This window comes from Thunnus albacares, chromosome 10, assembly GCF_914725855.1.
Source record: "Thunnus albacares chromosome 10, fThuAlb1.1, whole genome shotgun sequence".
Lineage (NCBI taxonomy): Eukaryota > Metazoa > Chordata > Actinopteri > Scombriformes > Scombridae > Thunnus > Thunnus albacares.
Window position 1 is genome coordinate 3,557,971 of NC_058115.1, and position 27,458 is coordinate 3,585,428.

Consider the following 27,458-nt stretch of genomic DNA (forward strand, 5'->3'; position numbering starts at 1 on the left):
TCATCTGTGGAGGAACCCAGAGTCTTCCCCTCCAGTTCACCAAATGAGGTCTCGTTTTTAACAATAGCTCTGCAATCAACCCCTAGAGACTCAAAATTAAATGCGACACTGTGTCCAAGGCCAACCCCCAGATTCCGATCGGGGAATGGAGCTCAACCCCTTCACTCTTCACCAGTGGGAGTGAAGGAAGAGCTACATTCACAAGAAATTGCCTAACATTTGTTTTACTTTTTAAAGGTATTTTAATGTTTTAATCTCCTTTTTAGTCTTTTAAAATTTCATACCTGTTGTTTTTAACCATACTCATGACACTCACCTTCTCAACCATCAATGTGAGAAGTGTGAAGTCGAGAGTTAGAGCCCAAAGTGTTTTATCCTTCCTTCATTCTTTTAAGTCAGATGTGTTTTTAATACAGGAATGTGGCCTACCGTTTTTAAAACAGTACAGACAGTGGGAGAATATGTGGCCAAAATCATCAATATGGAGCGGGTCAAATCAAAACAAGAACGATGGAGTGGCCATTTTAATAAAAAATCCTCAAGTTCTGGTGAAGGGCAGCACTGTGGTGAGAGACGGTCGAGCACTTTTAACACATTTGACTTTTATGGGACAGGATTTTAACCTTTTAAATATTTATGGCTTTAATGAGAAGAATGACAGGTATGACCTTTTAGAAGACCTGCAGTTCCACATGCTAGGTAGGGTACCATTAGTTGTAGGGGGTGATTTTAACTGTATTTTAAGTAGAAATGATAGGAAGGGAGCAGGGGATAATTTTAAAGTGGATAAAACATCGGTTTTATTACAGGGCATTTGCAAGGATTTTAAACTCCAGGACTGTTTTAAAACCATGCATCCCAGAGAGGAAGGCTTCACCTGGTTCAGTGGTGATGGCACCAGAGCCTCTCGCATTGACTACATTTTTACACGGGACTGCCCACCAACCGATGCTAGATTGACCCCTGTTTTCTTCTCCGATCACCTAATGCTTTCCTGCACCCTTTCACTCTCTTCGGGTGTGACATTAGGAAGTGGTCTGTGGAAACTCAACTGCTCCCTGTTAGAAGATAAGGAGCTCATTAGTCAATACAGGGAGCAGTACCAAGAGTGGCAGACCCTTCAAGACTTTTACGATTCACGTGCACACTGGTGGGAAATGGTGAAGGGAAAGACCCAGACTTTCTTCAGAAAAGCAGGTAAGAGAAAAAAGAGTAAAGAAGACAGACGCATGATGGGACTGCAAAAAAGACTACAGCGCTATTTTAAACTAAATCAAAATGGAATGGATTTTAATGAGGAGATTAAACAAATTAAAACAGAGATGTCGGTTTTAGCAGAAATAAAAAGTAAGGGTGTCATTTTAAGGAGCAGGGAACGGGAAATAGAAGAGGGGGAGAAGTGCACTCGATATTTCTTCAAGAAAATTTTAAATAAAGGGGGGAACATTTTAAAACTAAGAAAAGACAATGGGTGCACGGCTAACACAATGGAAGAGATTAATGAAACGGTTGAAAATTTTTATGGAGAATTGTACAAGGAAAAAAACATTGAAATGGACACCATGACTGAAGTCTTAAAATTCATTGAAAACACAGTAAAGGACAGTGTGCTTTTATCCCAAGATTTTAGTATTTTTGAGTTAAATAAATGTCTTATGAGTTTTAAGAAAGGGAAGTCCCCAGGACAAGATGGACTTCCCTTGGAATTTTATTTGACTTTTTGGGACATTTTAGCACCTGACTTGCTTACTGTTTTTATGGATTTTGAGTGTTTTTACCGACTTCCTGACAGTTTTAGAGTAGGGATAGTGACTCTTCTTCACAAAAAGAAAGACAAGACTGACCTGAAGAACTGGAGACCTATCACACTTTTAAATTTTGACTGCAAACTTTTTAGTAAAGTTTTAGCATCACGTATGTCCTTGGTTTTAGAAGAGGTGATTCACCTGGATCAAGCCTGTGCCATCCCGGGGAGGAAGATCACCGACAGCCTCGTACTGATCCGAGACACCATCTGTTACGCGAGAGACAGAAACATCCGGCTAGTAGTACTCAATCTAGATTTTGAGAAAGCCTTTGATCGGGTCTCGCACCAGTACCTTTTCCAGGTACTGCTAAAAATGGGGTTCCCAGAGAGGTTTGTAGCTTGGGTGGGATTGCTGTACCGGGGCATTACCAGCAAATTCGTTGTTAACGGGCATCTGACAAAAGCAGTCGATATCAACTGCGGCGTCCGTCAGGGTTGTCCGTTATCTGCCCTCCTCTATGTCACCTGTATAGAACCACTGGCACAGGTCTTGAGAAGGGACCAACGAATCAATGGGGTGGGAGTTCCAGGGAGCGGGGGACTTGTCACCAAGTGTGTTTTATATATGGACGACGTGAACATTTTATGCACTGACCTTTTATCTGTCAACAGGACGCTGGACTTGACTGACTGGTTTGGACGGGCCTCTGGGTCTAAATTAAACAGAGGCAAGACCCAAGCCCAGTTTTATGGACCATGGACAGCGACTGAGACGACAGGACTCCCTTTGACTATGACCCAGACTGACCAGAAAATACTGGGGATTAAATTTGACAGGGAAGGGGGAGGTAGAACAAATTGGCCAGACGTGGTAGGGAAAGTAAGGCAAAGACTAGGGTACTGGGGACTTAGAGGACTGACCATGGAAGGAAAGGTTTTAATCATTAAAGCAGTGATTTTACCTTTGCTTTTACTGATCAGTTCTGTTTTTATCCCACCTAGGAGAGTGCTTTTAGATCTGGACCGAGCCATCTTTTATTTTCTGTGGGGCTCGAAGTGGGAAAGGCTAAGAAGAGAGATCATGAAGAAGCCAAAAGAAAAAGGAGGAAAAGGAGTGCCCGATCTATATCTGTTTTTAGGAAGTAGATACACAACACTGCACCTCCAAATAGCTACAGACCCATCCGGAAACCCCAAGACAAAAGCAATGACGCGATTCTGGATGGGATCTTACCTCAGAAAGATGAAGTTTTTACCCACAGATCTTAAAGTGCCTGTGTCTTTTAACCTGCCACCGGTTTATGCTTTTATCCAGACGTTTTTAAAGCATTTTAACTTGGAGCAGGAGGAGTTGCATATTTTAACTAACCATCGGTCTCTGATTTCTGTTGTGCAGGAGCGGGAACCAGTGAGTCCAGTGCGCGGGCTCGCATTCGGCGAGCCCTCGACAGTTTGGCGCAACGTCAACCATTCCGCTCTTTCAAACAGACTCCGGGACCTGTCATGGATGGTGGCTCATGAGATCCTCCCAGTCAGGTCCGTTATGCACTCCCGGGGCATGTCAACGCTCTCAACCTGCCCCCGACCTGGTTGTGGCGCGCCTGAGTCGGTGAGGCATCTGCTCTGGGAGTGCAGTGCTGCCGTAGACCAGTGGGCAACAGCCGGCTCCTTACAATTCCCGTACTTGCCAGCAAGGGAGGTCCTCACAGCACAACTAGTGCTCTATGGGGTGAGCCAAACAGCGATAAAAAAGAATGACTTTGCCAAGCAGTGGCTCACCCTAGCTGCCATCAAAGACGCCATGTGGACCTCCAGAAACTTGCTGGTAAGAAAGCACATGCAGATCCCCCCCGTGGCTGTGATCCGGATGGCCGCAGCCACGGCCCAAGCGGCCGGAGCTGCTGGCGGCGGGCCTAGGACACAACCACAAAGAAGCATCGCCTCTGTGCCCATTCGGAGGAAGGAGCCGGAGCTACACGCTAAAAGGTCAAAGCAGCGGCGGCCTGGCTCTCCGGGTGAGGCAGGTGGGAAGGAGCATCAGGGTGAGGGTCTCCTCTGACCACCACGACAGGATCCCGAGAGACCCGTTGTTTGGGAGAGCGAAATGAGTTACCCTTGGTAGGGACTCACTGCGCTCCTGCACAAAGAAGGACCTGGCAAAAACATCTTAACGAAATGCACTCCTTTTTAAAGACTTTTAAAATGGACACTCAAAACATACTGTCATCCACATGAGAAGTGTTTTATGAATGGCTTTTACCTGTGACAATGCTGGTTTTATCTGTAATACCTCTTAAAACAAAAGTTTTATTGTTTTAAATGTGGTTTTACAGATCACACTGATTTATTTATTTATTTATTTATGAATTGCATTTTCAAGGTAACTTTTATGTCATGAATATGAACAACTTTAATGAAATGTGTTTGAAATGAGTGTCAATAAATTTTTTCGAAAGAAAAAATATCTGTTCTTATCAGTTTAATATCTGATATGTCCTCTATACGGGGACAAAGTATTAAACGGATTTTTAGCACCTGGAGCTGAAAGAGGGGCTTGCTCCGTTCACTCCACGCATCGACCCGGTATTGCAGTGCCGCCGGGAACGGTGCACCCTTCTCTTTGCTTTGTGGAAAGCCAAGTGCTCGGAGGAAAGCGGCAGGGCTCAGCGTGCAAGCTGTCACTGTCGTCAGTCAAAGCGGATGGCAGCAGCGTTTATGGCTTGGGAGAGTGGAAAAGCAGCCTTTATGACGCTCCCCATCTCAAATGAGCGTATATATGTCAGCTATGACAACTGGGGCAAAAGTGCAGCGTACAACGTGAGATTTGCACGTCTGGTTGACAGACAAACATGACAAAGAGGGAAAGTCGCCGTGCGCTGCGATAGGTCCAAAATAGCCCTTGGATCTGCGCTGCGTCTTCCCTGCTGGAGCCATGGAGCGCATGCGGGCGCCTGAGTATTTCTGTGTTTTGGTAGCCTGCGTCTGACAGCCAGCCCTTAATATCTCAGCATTGCGATCGGATAGAGCCCGTGATGGGGGAAACGGGTGTGGCCTGGGATTTGGGCAAGCCAAGGGAGCCTCACCGTGAAGGTGGTGACTGGGACGACTGGGGTCTTTGGGCTGCTGTTGAGGAGCGGGCCGTACTTACTCTGGTTTCTCTTCATAACGTACAAGTCTTTCGCCTTTTACTAAAGACTTCCGTGGAGAGGAACACCCACGAGTTAAACCTATTTTTGGCAGGCTTTGCAGTTTGGCAGAGCCTCGTGTGTTTGTGAAAAGCTAAGCAGCTGTCCTCAAGGAGGCGTGCGGCTGCGTCAAGGAGCATCTGGGCGGAGCCGCTAAGCACAAGTCGTTCTTGGAGCCGTTTGAAACGACTGCGCCGCGACGAGCGAGACCTGTGCAGGAGGGCACCACGGGCGGCAGACCGCAAGGGTTCATCGCTTCTCGGCCTTTTGGCTAAGATCAAGTGTAGTATCTGTTCTTATCAGTTTAATATCTGATATGTCCTCTATACAGGGACAAAGTATTAAACGGATTTTTAGCACCTGGAGCTGAAAGAGGGGCTTGCTCCGTTCACTCCACGCATCGACCCGGTATTGCAGTGCCGCCGGGAACGGTGCACCCTTCTCTTTGCTTTGTGGAAAGCCAAGTGCTCGGAGGAAAGCGGCAGGGCTCAGCGTGCAAGCTGTCACTGTCATCAGTCAAAGCGGATGGCAGCAGCGTTTATGGCTTGGGAGAGTGGAAAAGCAGCCTTTATGACGCTCCCCATCTCAAATGAGCGTATATATGTCAGCTATGACAACTGGGGCAAAAGTGCAGCGTACAACGTGAGATTTGCACGTCTGGTTGACAGACAAACATGACAAAGAGGGAAAGTCGCCGTGCGCTGCGATAGGTCCAAAATAGCCCTTGGATCTGCGCTGCGTCTTCCCTGCTGGAGCCATGGAGCGCATGCGGGCGCCTGAGTATTTCTGTGTTTTGGTAGCCTGCGTCTGACAGCCAGCCCTTAATATCTCAGCATTGCGATCGGATAGAGCCCGTGATGGGGGAAACGGGTGTGGCCTGGGATTTGGGCAAGCCAAGGGAGCCTCACCGTGAAGGTGGTGACTGGGACGACTGGGGTCTTTGGGCTGCTGTTGAGGAGCGGGCCGTACTTACTCTGGTTTCTCTTCATAACGTACAAGTCTTTCGCCTTTTACTAAAGACTTCCGTGGAGAGGAACACCCACGAGTTAAACCTATTTTTGGCAGGCTTTGCAGTTTGGCAGAGCCTCGTGTGTTTGTGAAAAGCTAAGCAGCTGTCCTCAAGGAGGCGTGCGGCTGCGTCAAGGAGCATCTGGGCGGAGCCGCTAAGCACAAGTCGTTCTTGGAGCCGTTTGAAACGACTGCGCCGCGACGAGCGAGACCTGTGCAGGAGGGCACCACGGGCGGCAGACCGCAAGGGTTCATCGCTTCTCGGCCTTTTGGCTAAGATCAAGTGTAGTATCTGTTCTTATCAGTTTAATATCTGATATGTCCTCTATACGGGGACAAAGTATTAAACGGATTTTTAGCACCTGGAGCTGAAAGAGGGGCTTGCTCCGTTCACTCCACGCATCGACCCGGTATTGCAGTGCCGCCGGGAACGGTGCACCCTTCTCTTTGCTTTGTGGAAAGCCAAGTGCTCGGAGGAAAGCGGCAGGGCTCAGCGTGCAAGCTGTCACTGTCGTCAGTCAAAGCGGATGGCAGCAGCGTTTATGGCTTGGGAGAGTGGAAAAGCAGCCTTTATGACGCTCCCCATCTCAAATGAGCGTATATATGTCAGCTATGACAACTGGGGCAAAAGTGCAGCGTACAACGTGAGATTTGCACGTCTGGTTGACAGACAAACATGACAAAGAGGGAAAGTCGCCGTGCGCTGCGATAGGTCCAAAATAGCCCTTGGATCTGCGCTGCGTCTTCCCTGCTGGAGCCATGGAGCGCATGCGGGCGCCTGAGTATTTCTGTGTTTTGGTAGCCTGCGTCTGACAGCCAGCCCTTAATATCTCAGCATTGCGATCGGATAGAGCCCGTGATGGGGGAAACGGGTGTGGCCTGGGATTTGGGCAAGCCAAGGGAGCCTCACCGTGAAGGTGGTGACTGGGACGACTGGGGTCTTTGGGCTGCTGTTGAGGAGCGGGCCGTACTTACTCTGGTTTCTCTTCATAACGTACAAGTCTTTCGCCTTTTACTAAAGACTTCCGTGGAGAGGAACACCCACGAGTTAAACCTATTTTTGGCAGGCTTTGCAGTTTGGCAGAGCCTCGTGTGTTTGTGAAAAGCTAAGCAGCTGTCCTCAAGGAGGCGTGCGGCTGCGTCAAGGAGCATCTGGGCGGAGCCGCTAAGCACAAGTCGTTCTTGGAGCCGTTTGAAACGACTGCGCCGCGACGAGCGAGACCTGTGCAGGAGGGCACCACGGGCGGCAGACCGCAAGGGTTCATCGCTTCTCGGCCTTTTGGCTAAGATCAATTGTAGTATCTGTTCTTATCAGTTTAATATCTGATATGTCCTCTATACGGGGACAAAGTATTAAACGGATTTTTAGCACCTGGAGCTGAAAGAGGGGCTTGCTCCGTTCACTCCACGCATCGACCCGGTATTGCAGTGCCGCCGGGAACGGTGCACCCTTCTCTTTGCTTTGTGGAAAGCCAAGTGCTCGGAGGAAAGCGGCAGGGCTCAGCGTGCAAGCTGTCACTGTCGTCAGTCAAAGCGGATGGCAGCAGCGTTTATGGCTTGGGAGAGTGGAAAAGCAGCCTTTATGACGCTCCCCATCTCAAATGAGCGTATATATGTCAGCTATGACAACTGGGGCAAAAGTGCAGCGTACAACGTGAGATTTGCACGTCTGGTTGACAGACAAACATGACAAAGAGGGAAAGTCGCCGTGCGCTGCGATAGGTCCAAAATAGCCCTTGGATCTGCGCTGCGTCTTCCCTGCTGGAGCCATGGAGCGCATGCGGGCGCCTGAGTATTTCTGTGTTTTGGTAGCCTGCGTCTGACAGCCAGCCCTTAATATCTCAGCATTGCGATCGGATAGAGCCCGTGATGGGGGAAACGGGTGTGGCCTGGGATTTGGTACGTGGCAAGCCAAGGGAGCCTCACCGTGAAGGTGGTGACTGGGACGACTGGGGTCTTTGGGCTGCTGTTGAGGAGCGGGCCGTACTTACTCTGGTTTCTCTTCATAACGTACAAGTCTTTCGCCTTTTACTAAAGACTTCCGTGGAGAGGAACACCCACGAGTTAAACCTATTTTTGGCAGGCTTTGCAGTTTGGCAGAGCCTCGTGTGTTTGTGAAAAGCCAAGCAGCTGTCGTCAACGAGGCGTGCGGCTGCGTCAAGGAGCACCTGGGCGGAGCCGCTAAGCACAAGTCGTTCTTGGAGCCGTTTGAAACGACTGCGCCGCGACGAGCGAGACCTGTGCAGGAGGGCACCACGGGCGGCAGACCGCAGGGGTTCATCGCTTCTCGGCCTTTTGGCTAAGACTGCGGTCGCCTCCTGTTGGTGGTAAAAATTCTTGCCTGTTGTGGCATTAATTTCTTACTACTGCTTGGGAGGATATTCTCTTCATTCCTAGTGTTAAGTATTTCAACTCCATTTGTAGTTGTACATCTTACACAAATAGGAATTCATTGGCTCAGAGGACTGTCTAACTGTACTCTGCGGTAAGTAACACCTTGACCAAGCCAAACAGAAAGGTAAGTCTCTTTTATTTTCCTTTACTTTGGTTGGTTGGTCATTTATTTGCACTTTTAAAGGTTTTAGTTGCTTTTAGTTGTTTTAAGTTGTGGTGCCTCCACCATGTCGGCCCCCCATGCCGGCATGCGGAGGCACCACAGTGTCCGTTTTATCTCCCAAGAGAGAGATGGAAAGCTTCTAGGGATGTCAAGACTAGACTTTTCCCGGAAGCTAGTTCAGAAAACATTGAACTTTAAACCAGAGGACCTGAATTGTATATTGACCTTGCCAAACAACAAAGGCTTTGATGTAAGCTTTCGATCTGCTGTTTTGCTAAGAGAGTTCTGGACACGCTTTGAAAATGTGAAACCCCAGTTTTCTGCTTTCAATGTTGAGAAACTGACTGATAATGCTTTGAAAACGGTTATTGTTAGGATGTTCAATGAGACAGTGAATGCAGAGGACATTTGTTTGTGGCTGGGGAGATATTGCACTGTAAAAGGCCAGGCTACCAAAGTGAGAGATGAGGATGGCATCTGGAATTGCGCTTGGAGGGTCCCCATCCAACAATGGCAGGACCCCCAAGGCTTCCAGGGCTTGAAACATCTGCCATCCATGGTAGTTCTGGGAGAAAACAGGGGCTATATTCACTACCAGGGTCAGCCCAAGCTCTGCCGCAAGTGTGGTGAGCATGGGCACCTGGCAGAAGCATGCCAGCAGATTGTTTGTGGGAAATGTAGAGAAATTGGGCACACCTTTGAGGAGTGCTCCAATGGCAGACGGTGTAATCTTTGTGGAGAATCAAACCACCTCTTCAGAGATTGCCCCAAGTCTTTTGCCAACAAATTGAAGGCAGCAAAGCAAATGGAAAATGTAAAAAATGGCGGACAAGCTGAACTGTTAAGAGAGCTACCAGAAGAGGCTGGGCAGGAAAATTCAAATCTCCCGCCAAATCCTGTGATTGGAGGAGAGGAATCAGGTGAGGCGGGAGTGGGGGAGGGGCCTGCAACAGCCCCACCAGTGGAGAGTTCTGTGGAGGATGGGGTGATGCAGGCAGAGGGCGGAGCTAGCTCTGAATGTGAAGAAGTCCAATCACAAGAAGACAGCGAGGATGCCCCCCTCCCCGCAGCCCAGCAATCAAAGAGGCCTGCATCAGAATTGTCCTCTGAGTCTCCTGTAGTCTCAGAGAAGAGGGGAAGAGTTGGGATTTTCTCAGACAGTTCATCTGTGGAGGAACCCAGAGTCTTCCCCTCCAGTTCACCAAATGAGGTCTCGTTTTTAACAATAGCTCTGCAATCAACCCCTAGAGACTCAAAATTAAATGCGACACTGTGTCCAAGGCCAACCCCCAGAGTCCGATCGGGGAATGGAGCTCAACCCCTTCACTCTTCACCAGTGGGAGTGAAGGAAGAGCTACATTCACAAGAAATTGCCTAACATTTGTTTTGCTTTTTAAAGGTATTTTAATGTTTTAATCTCCTTTTTAGTCTTTTAAAATTTCATACCTGTTGTTTTTAACCATACTCATGACACTCACCTTCTCAACCATCAATGTGAGAAGTGTGAAGTCGAGAGTTAGAGCCCAAAGTGTTTTATCCTTCCTTCATTCTTTTAAGTCAGATGTGTTTTTAATACAGGAATGTGGCCTACCGTTTTTAAAACAGTACAGACAGTGGGAGAATATGTGGCCAAAAGCATCAATATGGAGCGGGTCAAATCAAAACAAGAACGATGGAGTGGCCATTTTAATAAAAAATCCTCAAGTTCTGGTGAAGGGCAGCACTGTGGTGAGAGACGGTCGGGCACTTTTAACACATTTGACTTTTATGGGACAGGATTTTAACCTTTTAAATATTTATGGCTTTAATGAGAAGAATGACAGGTATGACCTTTTAGAAGACCTGCAGTTCCACATGCTAGGTAGGGTACCATTAGTTGTAGGGGGTGATTTTAACTGTATTTTAAGTAGAAATGATAGGAAGGGAGCAGGGGATAATTTTAAAGTGGATAAAACATCGGTTTTATTACAGGGCATTTGCAAGGATTTTAAACTCCAGGACTGTTTTAAAACCATGCATCCCAGAGAGGAAGGCTTCACCTGGTTCAGTGGTGATGGCACCAGAGCCTCTCGCATCGACTACATTTTTACACGGGACTGCCCACCAACCGATGCTAGATTGACCCCTGTTTTCTTCTCCGATCACCTAATGCTTTCCTGCACCCTTTCACTCTCTTCGGGTGTGACATTAGGAAGTGGTCTGTGGAAACTCAACTGCTCCCTGTTAGAAGATAAGGAGCTCATTAGTCAATACAGGGAGCAGTACCAAGAGTGGCAGACCCTTCAAGACTTTTACGATTCACGTGCACACTGGTGGGAAATGGTGAAGGGAAAGACCCAGACTTTCTTCAGAAAAGCAGGTAAGAGAAAAAAGAGTAAAGAAGACAGACGCATGATGGGACTGCAAAAAAGACTACAGCGCTATTTTAAACTAAATCAAAATGGAATGGATTTTAATGAGGAGATTAAACAAATTAAAACAGAGATGTTGGTTTTAGCAGAAATAAAAAGTAAGGGTGTCATTTTAAGGAGCAGGGAACGGGAAATAGAAGAGGGGGAGAAGTGCACTCGATATTTCTTCAAGAAAATTTTAAATAAAGGGGGGAACATTTTAAAACTAAGAAAAGACAATGGGTGCACGGCTAACACAATGGAAGAGATTAATGAAACGGTTGAAAATTTTTATGGAGAATTGTACAAGGAAAAAAACATTGAAATGGACACCATGACTGAAGTCTTAAAATTCATTGAAAACACAGTAAAGGACAGTGTGCTTTTATCCCAAGATTTTAGTATTTTTGAGTTAAATAAATGTCTTATGAGTTTTAAGAAAGGGAAGTCCCCAGGACAAGATGGACTTCCCTTGGAATTTTATTTGACTTTTTGGGACATTTTAGCACCTGACTTGCTTACTGTTTTTATGGATTTTGAGCGTTTTTACCGACTTCCTGACAGTTTTAGAGTAGGGATAGTGACTCTTCTTCACAAAAAGAAAGACAAGACTGACCTGAAGAACTGGAGACCTATCACACTTTTAAATTTTGACTGCAAACTTTTTAGTAAAGTTTTAGCATCACGTATGTCCTTGGTTTTAGAAGAGGTGATTCACCCGGATCAAGCCTGTGCCATCCCGGGAAGGAAGATCACCGACAGCCTCGTACTGATCCGAGACACCATCTGTTACGCGAGAGACAGAAACATCCGGCTAGTAGTACTCAATCTAGATTTTGAGAAAGCCTTTGATCGGGTCTCGCACCAGTACCTTTTCCAGGTACTGCTAAAAATGGGGTTCCCAGAGAGGTTTGTAGCTTGGGTGGGATTGCTGTACCGGGGCATTACCAGCAAATTCGTTGTTAACGGGCATCTGACAAAAGCAGTCGATATCAACTGCGGCGTCCGTCAGGGTTGTCCGTTATCTGCCCTCCTCTATGTCACCTGTATAGAACCACTGGCACAGGTCTTGAGAAGGGACCAACGAATCAATGGGGTGGGAGTTCCAGGGAGCGGGGGACTTGTCACCAAGTGTGTTTTATATATGGACGACGTGAACATTTTATGCACTGACCTTTTATCTGTCAACAGGACGCTGGACTTGACTGACTGGTTTGGACGGGCCTCTGGGTCTAAATTAAACAGAGGCAAGACCCAAGCCCAGTTTTATGGACCATGGACAGCGACTGAGACGACAGGACTCCCTTTGACTATGACCCAGACTGACCAGAAAATACTGGGGATTAAATTTGACAGGGAAGGGGGAGGTAGAACAAATTGGCCAGACGTGGTAGGGAAAGTACGGCAAAGACTAGGGTACTGGGGACTTAGAGGACTGACCATTGAAGGAAAGGTTTTAATCATTAAAGCAGTGATTTTACCTTTGCTTTTACTGATCAGTTCTGTTTTTATCCCACCTAGGAGAGTGCTTTTAGATCTGGACCGAGCCATCTTTTATTTTCTGTGGGGCTCGAAGTGGGAAAGGCTAAGAAGAGAGATCATGAAGAAGCCAAAAGAAAAAGGAGGAAAAGGAGTGCCCGATCTATATCTGTTTTTAGGAAGTAGATACACAACACTGCACCTCAAAATAGCTACAGACCCATCCGGAAACCCCAAGACAAAAGCAATGACGCGATTCTGGATGGGATCTTACCTCAGAAAGATGAAGTTTTTACCCACAGATCTTAAAGTGCCTGTGTCTTTTAACCTGCCACCGGTTTATGCTTTTATCCAGACGTTTTTAAAGCATTTTAACTTGGAGCAGGAGGAGTTGCATATTTTAACTAACCATCGGTCTCTGATTTTTGTTGTGCAGGAGCGGGAACCAGTGAGTCCAGTGCGCGGGCTCGCATTCGGCGAGCCCTCGACAGTTTGGCGCAACGTCAACCATTCCGCTCTTTCAAACAGACTCCGGGACCTGTCATGGATGGTGGCTCATGAGATCCTCCCAGTCAGGTCCGTTATGCACTCCCGGGGCATGTCAACGCTCTCAACCTGCCCCCGACCTGGTTGTGGCGCGCCTGAGTCGGTGAGGCATCTGCTCTGGGAGTGCAGTGCTGCCGTAGACCAGTGGGCAACAGCCGGCTCCTTACAATTCCCGTACTTGCCAGCAAGGGAGGTCCTCACAGCACAACTAGTGCTCTATGGGGTGAGCCAAACAGCGATAAAAAAGAATGACTTTGCCAAGCAGTGGCTCACCCTAGCTGCCATCAAAGACGCCATGTGGACCTCCAGAAACTTGCTGGTAAGAAAGCACATGCAGATCCCTCCCGTGGCTGTGATCCGGATGGCCGCAGCCACGGCCCAAGCGGCCGGAGCTGCTGGCGGCGGGCCTAGGACACAGCCACAAAGAAGCATCGCCTCTGTGCCCATTCGGAGGAAGGAGCCGGAGCTACACGCAAAAAGGTCAAAGCAGCGGCGGCCTGGCTCTCCGGGTGAGGCAGGTGGGAAGGAGCATCAGGGTGAGAGTCTCCTCTGAGCACCACGACAGGATCCCGAGAGACCCGTTGTTTGGGAGAGCGGAATGAGTTACCCTTGGTAGGGACTCACTGCGCTCCTGCACAAAGAAGGACCTGGCAAAAACATCTTAACGAAATGCACTCCTTTTTAAAGACTTTTAAAATGGACACTCAAAACATACTGTCATCCACATGAGAAGTGTTTTATGAATGGCTTTTACCTGTGACAATGCTGGTTTTATCTGTAATACCTCTTAAAACAAAAGTTTTATTGTTTTAAATGTGGTTTTACAGATCACACTGATTTATTTATTTATTTATTTATGAATTGCATTTTCAAGGTAACTTTTATGTCATGAATATGAACAACTTTAATGAAATGTGTTTGAAATGAGTGTCAATAAATTTTTTCGAAAGAAAATCTGTTCTTATCAGTTTAATATCTGATATGTCCTCTATATGGGGACAAAGTATTAAACGGATTTTTAGCACCTGGAGCTGAAAGAGGGGCTTGCTCCGTTCACTCCACGCATCGACCCGGTATTGCAGTGCCGCCGGGAACGGTGCACCCTTCTCTTTGCTTTGTGGAAAGCCAAGTGCTCGGAGGAAAGCGGCAGGGCTCAGCGTGCAAGCTGTCACTGTCGTCAGTCAAAGCGGATGGCAGCAGCGTTTATGGCTTGGGAGAGTGGAAAAGCAGCCTTTATGACGCTCCCCATCTCAAATGAGCGTATATATGTCAGCTATGACAACTGGGGCAAAAGTGCAGCGTACAACGTGAGATTTGCACGTCTGGTTGACAGACAAACATGACAAAGAGGGAAAGTCGCCGTGCGCTGCGATAGGTCCAAAATAGCCCTTGGATCTTCCCTGCTGGAGCCATGGAGCGCATGCGGGCGCCTGAGTATTTCTGTGTTTTGGTAGCCTGCGTCTGACAGCCAGCCCTTAATATCTCAGCATTGCGATCGGATAGAGCCCGTGATGGGGGAAACGGGTGTGGCCTGGGATTTGGTACGTGGCAAGCCAAGGGAGCCTCACCGTGAAGGTGGTGACTGGGACGACTGGGGTCTTTGGGCTGCTGTTGAGGAGCGGGCCGTACTTACTCTGGTTTCTCTTCATAACGTACAAGTCTTTCGCCTTTTACTAAAGACTTCCGTGGAGAGGAACACCCACGAGTTAAACCTATTTTTGGCAGGCTTTGCAGTTTGGCAGAGCCTCGTGTGTTTGTGAAAAGCCAAGCAGCTGTCGTCAACGAGGCGTGCGGCTGCGTCAAGGAGCACCTGGGCGGAGCCGCTAAGCACAAGTCGTTCTTGGAGCCGTTTGAAACGACTGCGCCGCGACGAGCGAGACCTGTGCAGGAGGGCACCACGGGCGGCAGACCGCAGGGGTTCATCGCTTCTCGGCCTTTTGGCTAAGACTGCGGTCGCCTCCTGTTGGTGGTAAAAATTCTTGCCTGTTGTGGCATTAATTTCTTACTACTGCTTGGGAGGATATTCTCTTCATTCCTAGTGTTAAGTATTTCAACTCCATTTGTAGTTGTACATCTTACACAAATAGGAATTCATTGGCTCAGAGGACTGTCTAACTGTACTCTGCGGTAAGTAACACCTTGACCAAGCCAAACAGAAAGGTAAGTCTCTTTTATTTTCCTTTACTTTGGTTGGTTGGTCATTTATTTGCACTTTTAAAGGTTTTAGTTGCTTTTAGTTGTTTTAAGTTGTGGTGCCTCCACCATGTCGGCCCCCCATGCCGGCATGCGGAGGCACCACAGTGTCCGTTTTATCTCCCAAGAGAGAGATGGAAAGCTTCTAGGGATGTCAAGACTAGACTTTTCCCGGAAGCTAGTTCAGAAAACATTGAACTTTAAACCAGAGGACCTGAATTGTATATTGACCTTGCCAAACAACAAAGGCTTTGATGTAAGCTTTCGATCTGCTGTTTTGCTAAGAGAGTTCTGGACACGCTTTGAAAATGTGAAACCCCAGTTTTCTGCTTTCAATGTTGAGAAACTGACTGATAATGCTTTGAAAACGGTTATTGTTAGGATGTTCAATGAGACAGTGAATGCAGAGGACATTTGTTTGTGGCTGGGGAGATATTGCACTGTAAAAGGCCAGGCTACCAAAGTGAGAGATGAGGATGGCATCTGGAATTGCGCTTGGAGGGTCCCCATCCAACAATGGCAGGACCCCCAAGGCTTCCAGGGCTTGAAACATCTGCCATCCATGGTAGTTCTGGGAGAAAACAGGGGCTATATTCACTACCAGGGTCAGCCCAAGCTCTGCCGCAAGTGTGGTGAGCATGGGCACCTGGCAGAAGCATGCCAGCAGATTGTTTGTGGGAAATGTAGAGAAATTGGGCACACCTTTGAGGAGTGCTCCAATGGCAGACGGTGTAATCTTTGTGGAGAATCAAACCACCTCTTCAGAGATTGCCCCAAGTCTTTTGCCAACAAATTGAAGGCAGCAAAGCAAATGGAAAATGTAAAAAATGGCGGACAAGCTGAACTGTTAAGAGAGCTACCAGAAGAGGCTGGGCAGGAAAATTCAAATCTCCCGCCAAATCCTGTGATTGGAGGAGAGGAATCAGGTGAGGCGGGAGTGGGGGAGGGGCCTGCAACAGCCCCACCAGTGGAGAGTTCTGTGGAGGATGGGGTGATGCAGGCAGAGGGCGGAGCTAGCTCTGAATGTGAAGAAGTCCAATCACAAGAAGACAGCGAGGATGCCCCCCTCCCCGCAGCCCAGCAATCAAAGAGGCCTGCATCAGAATTGTCCTCTGAGTCTCCTGTAGTCTCAGAGAAGAGGGGAAGAGTTGGGATTTTCTCAGACAGTTCATCTGTGGAGGAACCCAGAGTCTTCCCCTCCAGTTCACCAAATGAGGTCTCGTTTTTAACAATAGCTCTGCAATCAACCCCTAGAGACTCAAAATTAAATGCGACACTGTGTCCAAGGCCAACCCCCAGAGTCCGATCGGGGAATGGAGCTCAACCCCTTCACTCTTCACCAGTGGGAGTGAAGGAAGAGCTACATTCACAAGAAATTGCCTAACATTTGTTTTGCTTTTTAAAGGTATTTTAATGTTTTAATCTCCTTTTTAGTCTTTTAAAATTTCATACCTGTTGTTTTTAACCATACTCATGACACTCACCTTCTCAACCATCAATGTGAGAAGTGTGAAGTCGAGAGTTAGAGCCCAAAGTGTTTTATCCTTCCTTCATTCTTTTAAGTCAGATGTGTTTTTAATACAGGAATGTGGCCTACCGTTTTTAAAACAGTACAGACAGTGGGAGAATATGTGGCCAAAAGCATCAATATGGAGCGGGTCAAATCAAAACAAGAACGATGGAGTGGCCATTTTAATAAAAAATCCTCAAGTTCTGGTGAAGGGCAGCACTGTGGTGAGAGACGGTCGGGCACTTTTAACACATTTGACTTTTATGGGACAGGATTTTAACCTTTTAAATATTTATGGCTTTAATGAGAAGAATGACAGGTATGACCTTTTAGAAGACCTGCAGTTCCACATGCTAGGTAGGGTACCATTAGTTGTAGGGGGTGATTTTAACTGTATTTTAAGTAGAAATGATAGGAAGGGAGCAGGGGATAATTTTAAAGTGGATAAAACATCGGTTTTATTACAGGGCATTTGCAAGGATTTTAAACTCCAGGACTGTTTTAAAACCATGCATCCCAGAGAGGAAGGCTTCACCTGGTTCAGTGGTGATGGCACCAGAGCCTCTCGCATCGACTACATTTTTACACGGGACTGCCCACCAACCGATGCTAGATTGACCCCTGTTTTCTTCTCCGATCACCTAATGCTTTCCTGCACCCTTTCACTCTCTTCGGGTGTGACATTAGGAAGTGGTCTGTGGAAACTCAACTGCTCCCTGTTAGAAGATAAGGAGCTCATTAGTCAATACAGGGAGCAGTACCAAGAGTGGCAGACCCTTCAAGACTTTTACGATTCACGTGCACACTGGTGGGAAATGGTGAAGGGAAAGACCCAGACTTTCTTCAGAAAAGCAGGTAAGAGAAAAAAGAGTAAAGAAGACAGACGCATGATGGGACTGCAAAAAAGACTACAGCGCTATTTTAAACTAAATCAAAATGGAATGGATTTTAATGAGGAGATTAAACAAATTAAAACAGAGATGTTGGTTTTAGCAGAAATAAAAAGTAAGGGTGTCATTTTAAGGAGCAGGGAACGGGAAATAGAAGAGGGGGAGAAGTGCACTCGATATTTCTTCAAGAAAATTTTAAATAAAGGGGGGAACATTTTAAAACTAAGAAAAGACAATGGGTGCACGGCTAACACAATGGAAGAGATTAATGAAACGGTTGAAAATTTTTATGGAGAATTGTACAAGGAAAAAAACATTGAAATGGACACCATGACTGAAGTCTTAAAATTCATTGAAAACACAGTAAAGGACAGTGTGCTTTTATCCCAAGATTTTAGTATTTTTGAGTTAAATAAATGTCTTATGAGTTTTAAGAAAGGGAAGTCCCCAGGACAAGATGGACTTCCCTTGGAATTTTATTTGACTTTTTGGGACATTTTAGCACCTGACTTGCTTACTGTTTTTATGGATTTTGAGCGTTTTTACCGACTTCCTGACAGTTTTAGAGTAGGGATAGTGACTCTTCTTCACAAAAAGAAAGACAAGACTGACCTGAAGAACTGGAGACCTATCACACTTTTAAATTTTGACTGCAAACTTTTTAGTAAAGTTTTAGCATCACGTATGTCCTTGGTTTTAGAAGAGGTGATTCACCTGGATCAAGCCTGTGCCATCCCGGGGAGGAAGATCACCGACAGCCTCGTACTGATCCGAGACACCATCTGTTACGCGAGAGACAGAAACATCCGGCTAGTAGTACTCAATCTAGATTTTGAGAAAGCCTTTGATCGGGTCTCGCACCAGTACCTTTTCCAGGTACTGCTAAAAATGGGGTTCCCAGAGAGGTTTGTAGCTTGGGTGGGATTGCTGTACCGGGGCATTACCAGCAAATTCGTTGTTAACGGGCATCTGACAAAAGCAGTCGATATCAACTGCGGCGTCCGTCAGGGTTGTCCGTTATCTGCCCTCCTCTATGTCACCTGTATAGAACCACTGGCACAGGTCTTGAGAAGGGACCAACGAATCAATGGGGTGGGAGTTCCAGGGAGCGGGGGACTTGTCACCAAGTGTGTTTTATATATGGACGACGTGAACATTTTATGCACTGACCTTTTATCTGTCAACAGGACGCTGGACTTGACTGACTGGTTTGGACGGGCCTCTGGGTCTAAATTAAACAGAGGCAAGACCCAAGCCCAGTTTTATGGACCATGGACAGCGACTGAGACGACAGGACTCCCTTTGACTATGACCCAGACTGACCAGAAAATACTGGGGATTAAATTTGACAGGGAAGGGGGAGGTAGAACAAATTGGCCAGACGTGGTAGGGAAAGTACGGCAAAGACTAGGGTACTGGGGACTTAGAGGACTGACCATTGAAGGAAAGGTTTTAATCATTAAAGCAGTGATTTTACCTTTGCTTTTACTGATCAGTTCTGTTTTTATCCCACCTAGGAGAGTGCTTTTAGATCTGGACCGAGCCATCTTTTATTTTCTGTGGGGCTCGAAGTGGGAAAGGCTAAGAAGAGAGATCATGAAGAAGCCAAAAGAAAAAGGAGGAAAAGGAGTGCCCGATCTATATCTGTTTTTAGGAAGTAGATACACAACACTGCACCTCAAAATAGCTACAGACCCATCCGGAAACCCCAAGACAAAAGCAATGACGCGATTCTGGATGGGATCTTACCTCAGAAAGATGAAGTTTTTACCCACAGATCTTAAAGTGCCTGTGTCTTTTAACCTGCCACCGGTTTATGCTTTTATCCAGACGTTTTTAAAGCATTTTAACTTGGAGCAGGAGGAGTTGCATATTTTAACTAACCATCGGTCTCTGATTTTTGTTGTGCAGGAGCGGGAACCAGTGAGTCCAGTGCGCGGGCTCGCATTCGGCGAGCCCTCGACAGTTTGGCGCAACGTCAACCATTCCGCTCTTTCAAACAGACTCCGGGACCTGTCATGGATGGTGGCTCATGAGATCCTCCCAGTCAGGTCCGTTATGCACTCCCGGGGCATGTCAACGCTCTCAACCTGCCCCCGACCTGGTTGTGGCGCGCCTGAGTCAGTGAGGCATCTGCTCTGGGAGTGCAGTGCTGCCGTAGACCAGTGGGCAACAGCCGGCTCCTTACAATTCCCGTACTTGCCAGCAAGGGAGGTCCTCACAGCACAACTAGTGCTCTATGGGGTGAGCCAAACAGCGATAAAAAAGAATGACTTTGCCAAGCAGTGGCTCACCCTAGCTGCCATCAAAGACGCCATGTGGACCTCCAGAAACTTGCTGGTAAGAAAGCACATGCAGATCCCTCCCGTGGCTGTGATCCGGATGGCCGCAGCCACGGCCCAAGCGGCCGGAGCTGCTGGCGGCGGGCCTAGGACACAGCCACAAAGAAGCATCGCCTCTGTGCCCATTCGGAGGAAGGAGCCGGAGCTACACGCAAAAAGGTCAAAGCAGCGGCGGCCTGGCTCTCCGGGTGAGGCAGGTGGGAAGGAGCATCAGGGTGAGAGTCTCCTCTGAGCACCACGACAGGATCCCGAGAGACCCGTTGTTTGGGAGAGCGGAATGAGTTACCCTTGGTAGGGACTCACTGCGCTCCTGCACAAAGAAGGACCTGGCAAAAACATCTTAACGAAATGCACTCCTTTTTAAAGACTTTTAAAATGGACACTCAAAACATACTGTCATCCACATGAGAAGTGTTTTATGAATGGCTTTTACCTGTGACAATGCTGGTTTTATCTGTAATACCTCTTAAAACAAAAGTTTTATTGTTTTAAATGTGGTTTTACAGATCACACTGATTTATTTATTTATTTATTTATGAATTGCATTTTCAAGGTAACTTTTATGTCATGAATATGAACAACTTTAATGAAATGTGTTTGAAATGAGTGTCAATAAATTTTTTCGAAAGAAAATCTGTTCTTATCAGTTTAATATCTGATATGTCCTCTATATGGGGACAAAGTATTAAACGGATTTTTAGCACCTGGAGCTGAAAGAGGGGCTTGCTCCGTTCACTCCACGCATCGACCCGGTATTGCAGTGCCGCCGGGAACGGTGCACCCTTCTCTTTGCTTTGTGGAAAGCCAAGTGCTCGGAGGAAAGCGGCAGGGCTCAGCGTGCAAGCTGTCACTGTCGTCAGTCAAAGCGGATGGCAGCAGCGTTTATGGCTTGGGAGAGTGGAAAAGCAGCCTTTATGACGCTCCCCATCTCAAATGAGCGTATATATGTCAGCTATGACAACTGGGGCAAAAGTGCAGCGTACAACGTGAGATTTGCACGTCTGGTTGACAGACAAACATGACAAAGAGGGAAAGTCGCCGTGCGCTGCGATAGGTCCAAAATAGCCCTTGGATCTTCCCTGCTGGAGCCATGGAGCGCATGCGGGCGCCTGAGTATTTCTGTGTTTTGGTAGACTGCGTCTGACAGCCAGCCCTTAATATCTCAGCATTGCGATCGGATAGAGCCCGTGATGGGGGAAACGGGTGTGGCCTGGGATTTGGTACGTGGCAAGCCAAGGGAGCCTCACCGTGAAGGTGGTGACTGGGACGACTGGGGTCTTTGGGCTGCTGTTGAGGAGCGGGCCGTACTTACTCTGGTTTCTCTTCATAACGTACAAGTCTTTCGCCTTTTACTAAAGACTTCCGTGGAGAGGAACACCCACGAGTTAAACCTATTTTTGGCAGGCTTTGCAGTTTGGCAGAGCCTCGTGTGTTTGTGAAAAGCCAAGCAGCTGTCGTCAACGAGGCGTGCGGCTGCGTCAAGGAGCACCTGGGCGGAGCCGCTAAGCACAAGTCGTTCTTGGAGCCGTTTGAAACGACTGCGCCGCGACGAGCGAGACCTGTGCAGGAGGGCACCACGGGCGGCAGACCGCAAGGGTTCATCGCTTCTCGGCCTTTTGGCTAAGATCAAGTGTAGTATCTGTTCTTATCAGTTTAATATCTGATATGTCCTCTATACGGGGACAAAGTATTAAACGGATTTTTAGCACCTGGAGCTGAAAGAGGGGCTTGCTCCGTTCACTCCACGCATCGACCCGGTATTGCAGTGCCGCCGGGAACGGTGCACCCTTCTCTTTGCTTTGTGGAAAGCCAAGTGCTCGGAGGAAAGCGGCAGGGCTCAGCGTGCAAGCTGTCACTGTCGTCAGTCAAAGCGGATGGCAGCAGCGTTTATGGCTTGGGAGAGTGGAAAAGCAGCCTTTATGACGCTCCCCATCTCAAATGAGCGTATATATGTCAGCTATGACAACTGGGGCAAAAGTGCAGCGTACAACGTGAGATTTGCACGTCTGGTTGACAGACAAACATGACAAAGAGGGAAAGTCGCCGTGCGCTGCGATAGGTCCAAAATAGCCCTTGGATCTGCGCTGCGTCTTCCCTGCTGGAGCCATGGAGCGCATGCGGGCGCCTGAGTATTTCTGTGTTTTGGTAGCCTGCGTCTGACAGCCAGCCCTTAATATCTCAGCATTGCGATCGGATAGAGCCCGTGATGGGGGAAACGGGTGTGGCCTGGGATTTGGGCAAGCCAAGGGAGCCTCACCGTGAAGGTGGTGACTGGGACGACTGGGGTCTTTGGGCTGCTGTTGAGGAGCGGGCCGTACTTACTCTGGTTTCTCTTCATAACGTACAAGTCTTTCGCCTTTTACTAAAGACTTCCGTGGAGAGGAACACCCACGAGTTAAACCTATTTTTGGCAGGCTTTGCAGTTTGGCAGAGCCTCGTGTGTTTGTGAAAAGCCAAGCAGCTGTCGTCAACGAGGCGTGCGGCTGCGTCAAGGAGCACCTGGGCGGAGCCGCTAAGCACAAGTCGTTCTTGGAGCCGTTTGAAACAACTGCGCCGCGACGAGCGAGACCTGTGCAGGAGGGCACCACGGGCGGCAGACCGCAAGGGTTCATCGCTTCTCGGCCTTTTGGCTAAGATCAAGTGTAGTATCTGTTCTTATCAGTTTAATATCTGATATGTCCTCTATACGGGGACAAAGTATTAAACGGATTTTTAGCACCTGGAGCTGAAAGAGGGGCTTGCTCCGTTCACTCCACGCATCGACCCGGTATTGCAGTGCCGCCGGGAACGGTGCACCCTTCTCTTTGCTTTGTGGAAAGCCAAGTGCTCGGAGGAAAGCGGCAGGGCTCAGCGTGCAAGCTGTCACTGTCGTCAGTCAAAGCGGATGGCAGCAGCGTTTATGGCTTGGGAGAGTGGAAAAGCAGCCTTTATGACGCTCCCCATCTCAAATGAGCGTATATATGTCAGCTATGACAACTGGGGCAAAAGTGCAGCGTACAACGTGAGATTTGCACGTCTGGTTGACAGACAAACATGACAAAGAGGGAAAGTCGCCGTGCGCTGCGATAGGTCCAAAATAGCCCTTGGATCTGCGCTGCGTCTTCCCTGCTGGAGCCATGGAGCGCATGCGGGCGCCTGAGTATTTCTGTGTTTTGGTAGCCTGCGTCTGACAGCCAGCCCTTAATATCTCAGCATTGCGATCGGATAGAGCCCGTGATGGGGGAAACGGGTGTGGCCTGGGATTTGGTACGTGGCAAGCCAAGGGAGCCTCACCGTGAAGGTGGTGACTGGGACGACTGGGGTCTTTGGGCTGCTGTTGAGGAGCGGGCCGTACTTACTCTGGTTTCTCTTCATAACGTACAAGTCTTTCGCCTTTTACTAAAGACTTCCGTGGAGAGGAACACCCACGAGTTAAACCTATTTTTGGCAGGCTTTGCAGTTTGGCAGAGCCTCGTGTGTTTGTGAAAAGCCAAGCAGCTGTCCTCAAGGAGGCGTGCGGCTGCGTCAAGGAGCACCTGGGCGGAGCCGCTAAGCACAAGTCGTTCTTGGAGCCGTTTGAAACGACTGCGCCGCGACGAGCGAGACCTGTGCAGGAGGGCACCACGGGCGGCAGACCGCAAGGGTTCATCGCTTCTCGGCCTTTTGGCTAAGATCAAGTGTAGTATCTGTTCTTATCAGTTTAATATCTGATATGTCCTCTATACGGGGACAAAGTATTAAACGGATTTTTAGCACCTGGAGCTGAAAGAGGGGCTTGCTCCGTTCACTCCACGCATCGACCCGGTATTGCAGTGCCGCCGGGAACGGTGCACCCTTCTCTTTGCTTTGTGGAAAGCCAAGTGCTCGGAGGAAAGCGGCAGGGCTCAGCGTGCAAGCTGTCACTGTCGTCAGTCAAAGCGGATGGCAGCAGCGTTTATGGCTTGGGAGAGTGGAAAAGCAGCCTTTATGACGCTCCCCATCTCAAATGAGCGTATATATGTCAGCTATGACAACTGGGGCAAAAGTGCAGCGTACAACGTGAGATTTGCACGTCTGGTTGACAGACAAACATGACAAAGAGGGAAAGTCGCCGTGCGCTGCGATAGGTCCAAAATAGCCCTTGGATCTGCGCTGCGTCTTCCCTGCTGGAGCCATGGAGCGCATGCGGGCGCCTGAGTATTTCTGTGTTTTGGTAGCCTGCGTCTGACAGCCAGCCCTTAATATCTCAGCATTGCGATCGGATAGAGCCCGTGATGGGGGAAACGGGTGTGGCCTGGGATTTGGTACGTGGCAAGCCAAGGGAGCCTCACCGTGAAGGTGGTGACTGGGACGACTGGGGTCTTTGGGCTGCTGTTGAGGAGCGGGCCGTACTTACTCTGGTTTCTCTTCATAACGTACAAGTCTTTCGCCTTTTACTAAAGACTTCCGTGGAGAGGAACACCCACGAGTTAAACCTATTTTTGGCAGGCTTTGCAGTTTGGCAGAGCCTCGTGTGTTTGTGAAAAGCCAAGCAGCTGTCCTCAAGGAGGCGTGCGGCTGCGTCAAGGAGCACCTGGGCGGAGCCGCTAAGCACAAGTCGTTCTTGGAGCCGTTTGAAACGACTGCGCCGCGACGAGCGAGACCTGTGCAGGAGGGCACCACGGGCGGCAGACCGCAAGGGTTCATCGCTTCTCGGCCTTTTGGCTAAGATCAAGTGTAGTATCTGTTCTTATCAGTTTAATATCTGATATGTCCTCTATACGGGGACAAAGTATTAAACGGATTTTTAGCACCTGGAGCTGAAAGAGGGGCTTGCTCCGTTCACTCCACGCATCGACCCGGTATTGCAGTGCCGCCGGGAACGGTGCACCCTTCTCTTTGCTTTGTGGAAAGCCAAGTGCTCGGAGGAAAGCGGCAGGGCTCAGCGTGCAAGCTGTCACTGTCGTCAGTCAAAGCGGATGGCAGCAGCGTTTATGGCTTGGGAGAGTGGAAAAGCAGCCTTTATGACGCTCCCCATCTCAAATGAGCGTATATATGTCAGCTATGACAACTGGGGCAAAAGTGCAGCGTACAACGTGAGATTTGCACGTCTGGTTGACAGACAAACATGACAAAGAGGGAAAGTCGCCGTGCGCTGCGATAGGTCCAAAATAGCCCTTGGATCTGCGCTGCGTCTTCCCTGCTGGAGCCATGGAGCGCATGCGGGCGCCTGAGTATTTCTGTGTTTTGGTAGCCTGCGTCTGACAGCCAGCCCTTAATATCTCAGCATTGCGATCGGATAGAGCCCGTGATGGGGGAAACGGGTGTGGCCTGGGATTTGGTACGTGGCAAGCCAAGGGAGCCTCACCGTGAAGGTGGTGACTGGGACGACTGGGGTCTTTGGGCTGCTGTTGAGGAGCGGGCCGTACTTACTCTGGTTTCTCTTCATAACGTACAAGTCTTTCGCCTTTTACTAAAGACTTCCGTGGAGAGGAACACCCACGAGTTAAACCTATTTTTGGCAGGCTTTGCAGTTTGGCAGAGCCTCGTGTGTTTGTGAAAAGCCAAGCAGCTGTCGTCAACGAGGCGTGCGGCTGCGTCAAGGAGCACCTGGGCGGAGCAGCTAAGCACAAGTCGTTCTTGGAGCCGTTTGAAACGACTGCGCCGCGACGAGCGAGACCTGTGCAGGAGGGCACCACGGGCGGCAGACCGCAGGGGTTCATCGCTTCTCGGCCTTTTGGCTAAGATCAAGTGTAGTATCTGTTCTTATCAGTTTAATATCTGATATGTCCTCTATACGGGGACAAAGTATTAAACGGATTTTTAGCACCTGGAGCTGAAAGAGGGGCTTGCTCCGTTCACTCCACGCATCGACCCGGTATTGCAGTGCCGCCGGGAACGGTGCACCCTTCTCTTTGCTTTGTGGAAAGCCAAGTGCTCGGAGGAAAGCGGCAGGGCTCAGCGTGCAAGCTGTCACTGTCGTCAGTCAAAGCGGATGGCAGCAGCGTTTATGGCTTGGGAGAGTGGAAAAGCAGCCTTTATGACGCTCCCCATCTCAAATGAGCGTATATATGTCAGCTATGACAACTGGGGCAAAAGTGCAGCGTACAACGTGAGATTTGCACGTCTGGTTGACAGACAAACATGACAAAGAGGGAAAGTCGCCGTGCGCTGCGATAGGTCCAAAATAGCCCTTGGATCTGCGCTGCGTCTTCCCTGCTGGAGCCATGGAGCGCATGCGGGCGCCTGAGTATTTCTGTGTTTTGGTAGCCTGCGTCTGACAGCCAGCCCTTAATATCTCAGCATTGCGATCGGATAGAGCCCGTGATGGGGGAAACGGGTGTGGCCTGGGATTTGGTACGTGGCAAGCCAAGGGAGCCTCACCGTGAAGGTGGTGACTGGGACGACTGGGGTCTTTGGGCTGCTGTTGAGGAGCGGGCCGTACTTACTCTGGTTTCTCTTCATAACGTACAAGTCTTTCGCCTTTTACTAAAGACTTCCGTGGAGAGGAACACCCACGAGTTAAACCTATTTTTGGCAGGCTTTGCAGTTTGGCAGAGCCTCGTGTGTTTGTGAAAAGCCAAGCAGCTGTCCTCAAGGAGGCGTGCGGCTGCGTCAAGGAGCACCTGGGCGGAGCCGCTAAGCACAAGTCGTTCTTGGAGCCGTTTGAAACGACTGCGCCGCGACGAGCGAGACCTGTGCAGGAGGGCACCACGGGCGGCAGACCGCAAGGGTTCATCGCTTCTCGGCCTTTTGGCTAAGATCAAGTGTAGTATCTGTTCTTATCAGTTTAATATCTGATATGTCCTCTATACGGGGACAAAGTATTAAACGGATTTTTAGCACCTGGAGCTGAAAGAGGGGCTTGCTCCGTTCACTCCACGCATCGACCCGGTATTGCAGTGCCGCCGGGAACGCTGCACCCTTCTCTTTGCTTTGTGGAAAGCCAAGTGCTCGGAGGAAAGCGGCAGGGCTCAGCGTGCAAGCTGTCACTGTCGTCAGTCAAAGCGGATGGCAGCAGCGTTTATGGCTTGGGAGAGTGGAAAAGCAGCCTTTATGACGCTCCCCATCTCAAATGAGCGTATATATGTCAGCTATGACAACTGGGGCAAAAGTGCAGCGTACAACGTGAGATTTGCACGTCTGGTTGACAGACAAACATGACAAAGAGGGAAAGTCGCCGTGCGCTGCGATAGGTCCAAAATAGCCCTTGGATCTGCGCTGCGTCTTCCCTGCTGGAGCCATGGAGCGCATGCGGGCGCCTGAGTATTTCTGTGTTTTGGTAGCCTGCGTCTGACAGCCAGCCCTTAATATCTCAGCATTGCGATCGGATAGAGCCCGTGATGGGGGAAACGGGTGTGGCCTGGGATTTGGTACGTGGCAAGCCAAGGGAGCCTCACCGTGAAGGTGGTGACTGGGACGACTGGGGTCTTTGGGCTGCTGTTGAGGAGCGGGCCGTACTTACTCTGGTTTCTCTTCATAACGTACAAGTCTTTCGCCTTTTACTAAAGACTTCCGTGGAGAGGAACACCCACGAGTTAAACCTATTTTTGGCAGGCTTTGCAGTTTGGCAGAGCCTCGTGTGTTTGTGAAAAGCCAAGCAGCTGTCCTCAAGGAGGCGTGCGGCTGCGTCAAGGTGCACCTGGGCGGAGCCGCTAAGCACAAGTCGTTCTT

At 48.9% G+C, this 27,458-nt stretch overlaps 21 non-coding genes and 3 pseudogenes across 21 annotated transcripts; all 24 read left to right on the forward strand.

The window, feature by feature from the left end:
* Positions 1–4,186: 4,186 nt before the first annotated feature.
* LOC122991252 lies at positions 4,187–4,364 on the forward strand (annotated as a pseudogene).
* A 527-nt stretch (positions 4,365–4,891) lies between these two features.
* LOC122991270 lies at positions 4,892–5,007 on the forward strand. The gene has a single exon (XR_006405675.1). It is a non-coding gene; the product is annotated as a U5 spliceosomal RNA (small nuclear RNA).
* Positions 5,008–5,183: 176 nt separating this feature from the next.
* On the forward strand, positions 5,184–5,374 carry LOC122991244. Its single transcript, XR_006405660.1, has one exon. It is a non-coding gene; the product is annotated as a U2 spliceosomal RNA (small nuclear RNA).
* A 527-nt stretch (positions 5,375–5,901) lies between these two features.
* Positions 5,902–6,017, forward strand: LOC122991271. Its single transcript, XR_006405676.1, has one exon. It is a non-coding gene; the product is annotated as a U5 spliceosomal RNA (small nuclear RNA).
* Positions 6,018–6,193: 176 nt separating this feature from the next.
* Positions 6,194–6,384, forward strand: LOC122991217. The gene has a single exon (XR_006405633.1). It is a non-coding gene; the product is annotated as a U2 spliceosomal RNA (small nuclear RNA).
* A 527-nt stretch (positions 6,385–6,911) lies between these two features.
* LOC122991273 lies at positions 6,912–7,027 on the forward strand. Its single transcript, XR_006405677.1, has one exon. It is a non-coding gene; the product is annotated as a U5 spliceosomal RNA (small nuclear RNA).
* A 176-nt stretch (positions 7,028–7,203) lies between these two features.
* LOC122991241 lies at positions 7,204–7,394 on the forward strand. Its single transcript, XR_006405657.1, has one exon. It is a non-coding gene; the product is annotated as a U2 spliceosomal RNA (small nuclear RNA).
* Positions 7,395–7,927: 533 nt separating this feature from the next.
* On the forward strand, positions 7,928–8,043 carry LOC122991274. The gene has a single exon (XR_006405678.1). It is a non-coding gene; the product is annotated as a U5 spliceosomal RNA (small nuclear RNA).
* Positions 8,044–13,845: 5,802 nt separating this feature from the next.
* Positions 13,846–14,019, forward strand: LOC122991253 (annotated as a pseudogene).
* Positions 14,020–14,541: 522 nt separating this feature from the next.
* On the forward strand, positions 14,542–14,657 carry LOC122991275. The gene has a single exon (XR_006405679.1). It is a non-coding gene; the product is annotated as a U5 spliceosomal RNA (small nuclear RNA).
* Positions 14,658–20,459: 5,802 nt separating this feature from the next.
* LOC122991255 lies at positions 20,460–20,633 on the forward strand (annotated as a pseudogene).
* A 522-nt stretch (positions 20,634–21,155) lies between these two features.
* On the forward strand, positions 21,156–21,271 carry LOC122991276. Its single transcript, XR_006405680.1, has one exon. It is a non-coding gene; the product is annotated as a U5 spliceosomal RNA (small nuclear RNA).
* Positions 21,272–21,447: 176 nt separating this feature from the next.
* LOC122991218 lies at positions 21,448–21,638 on the forward strand. The gene has a single exon (XR_006405634.1). It is a non-coding gene; the product is annotated as a U2 spliceosomal RNA (small nuclear RNA).
* Positions 21,639–22,165: 527 nt separating this feature from the next.
* LOC122991278 lies at positions 22,166–22,281 on the forward strand. The gene has a single exon (XR_006405683.1). It is a non-coding gene; the product is annotated as a U5 spliceosomal RNA (small nuclear RNA).
* A 176-nt stretch (positions 22,282–22,457) lies between these two features.
* LOC122991219 lies at positions 22,458–22,648 on the forward strand. Its single transcript, XR_006405635.1, has one exon. It is a non-coding gene; the product is annotated as a U2 spliceosomal RNA (small nuclear RNA).
* A 533-nt stretch (positions 22,649–23,181) lies between these two features.
* LOC122991279 lies at positions 23,182–23,297 on the forward strand. Its single transcript, XR_006405684.1, has one exon. It is a non-coding gene; the product is annotated as a U5 spliceosomal RNA (small nuclear RNA).
* Positions 23,298–23,473: 176 nt separating this feature from the next.
* Positions 23,474–23,664, forward strand: LOC122991221. Its single transcript, XR_006405637.1, has one exon. It is a non-coding gene; the product is annotated as a U2 spliceosomal RNA (small nuclear RNA).
* Positions 23,665–24,197: 533 nt separating this feature from the next.
* LOC122991280 lies at positions 24,198–24,313 on the forward strand. The gene has a single exon (XR_006405685.1). It is a non-coding gene; the product is annotated as a U5 spliceosomal RNA (small nuclear RNA).
* A 176-nt stretch (positions 24,314–24,489) lies between these two features.
* LOC122991222 lies at positions 24,490–24,680 on the forward strand. The gene has a single exon (XR_006405638.1). It is a non-coding gene; the product is annotated as a U2 spliceosomal RNA (small nuclear RNA).
* A 533-nt stretch (positions 24,681–25,213) lies between these two features.
* LOC122991281 lies at positions 25,214–25,329 on the forward strand. Its single transcript, XR_006405686.1, has one exon. It is a non-coding gene; the product is annotated as a U5 spliceosomal RNA (small nuclear RNA).
* Positions 25,330–25,505: 176 nt separating this feature from the next.
* LOC122991223 lies at positions 25,506–25,696 on the forward strand. Its single transcript, XR_006405639.1, has one exon. It is a non-coding gene; the product is annotated as a U2 spliceosomal RNA (small nuclear RNA).
* Positions 25,697–26,229: 533 nt separating this feature from the next.
* Positions 26,230–26,345, forward strand: LOC122991282. The gene has a single exon (XR_006405687.1). It is a non-coding gene; the product is annotated as a U5 spliceosomal RNA (small nuclear RNA).
* A 176-nt stretch (positions 26,346–26,521) lies between these two features.
* Positions 26,522–26,712, forward strand: LOC122991248. Its single transcript, XR_006405664.1, has one exon. It is a non-coding gene; the product is annotated as a U2 spliceosomal RNA (small nuclear RNA).
* A 533-nt stretch (positions 26,713–27,245) lies between these two features.
* On the forward strand, positions 27,246–27,361 carry LOC122991284. Its single transcript, XR_006405688.1, has one exon. It is a non-coding gene; the product is annotated as a U5 spliceosomal RNA (small nuclear RNA).
* Positions 27,362–27,458: the final 97 nt, after the last annotated feature.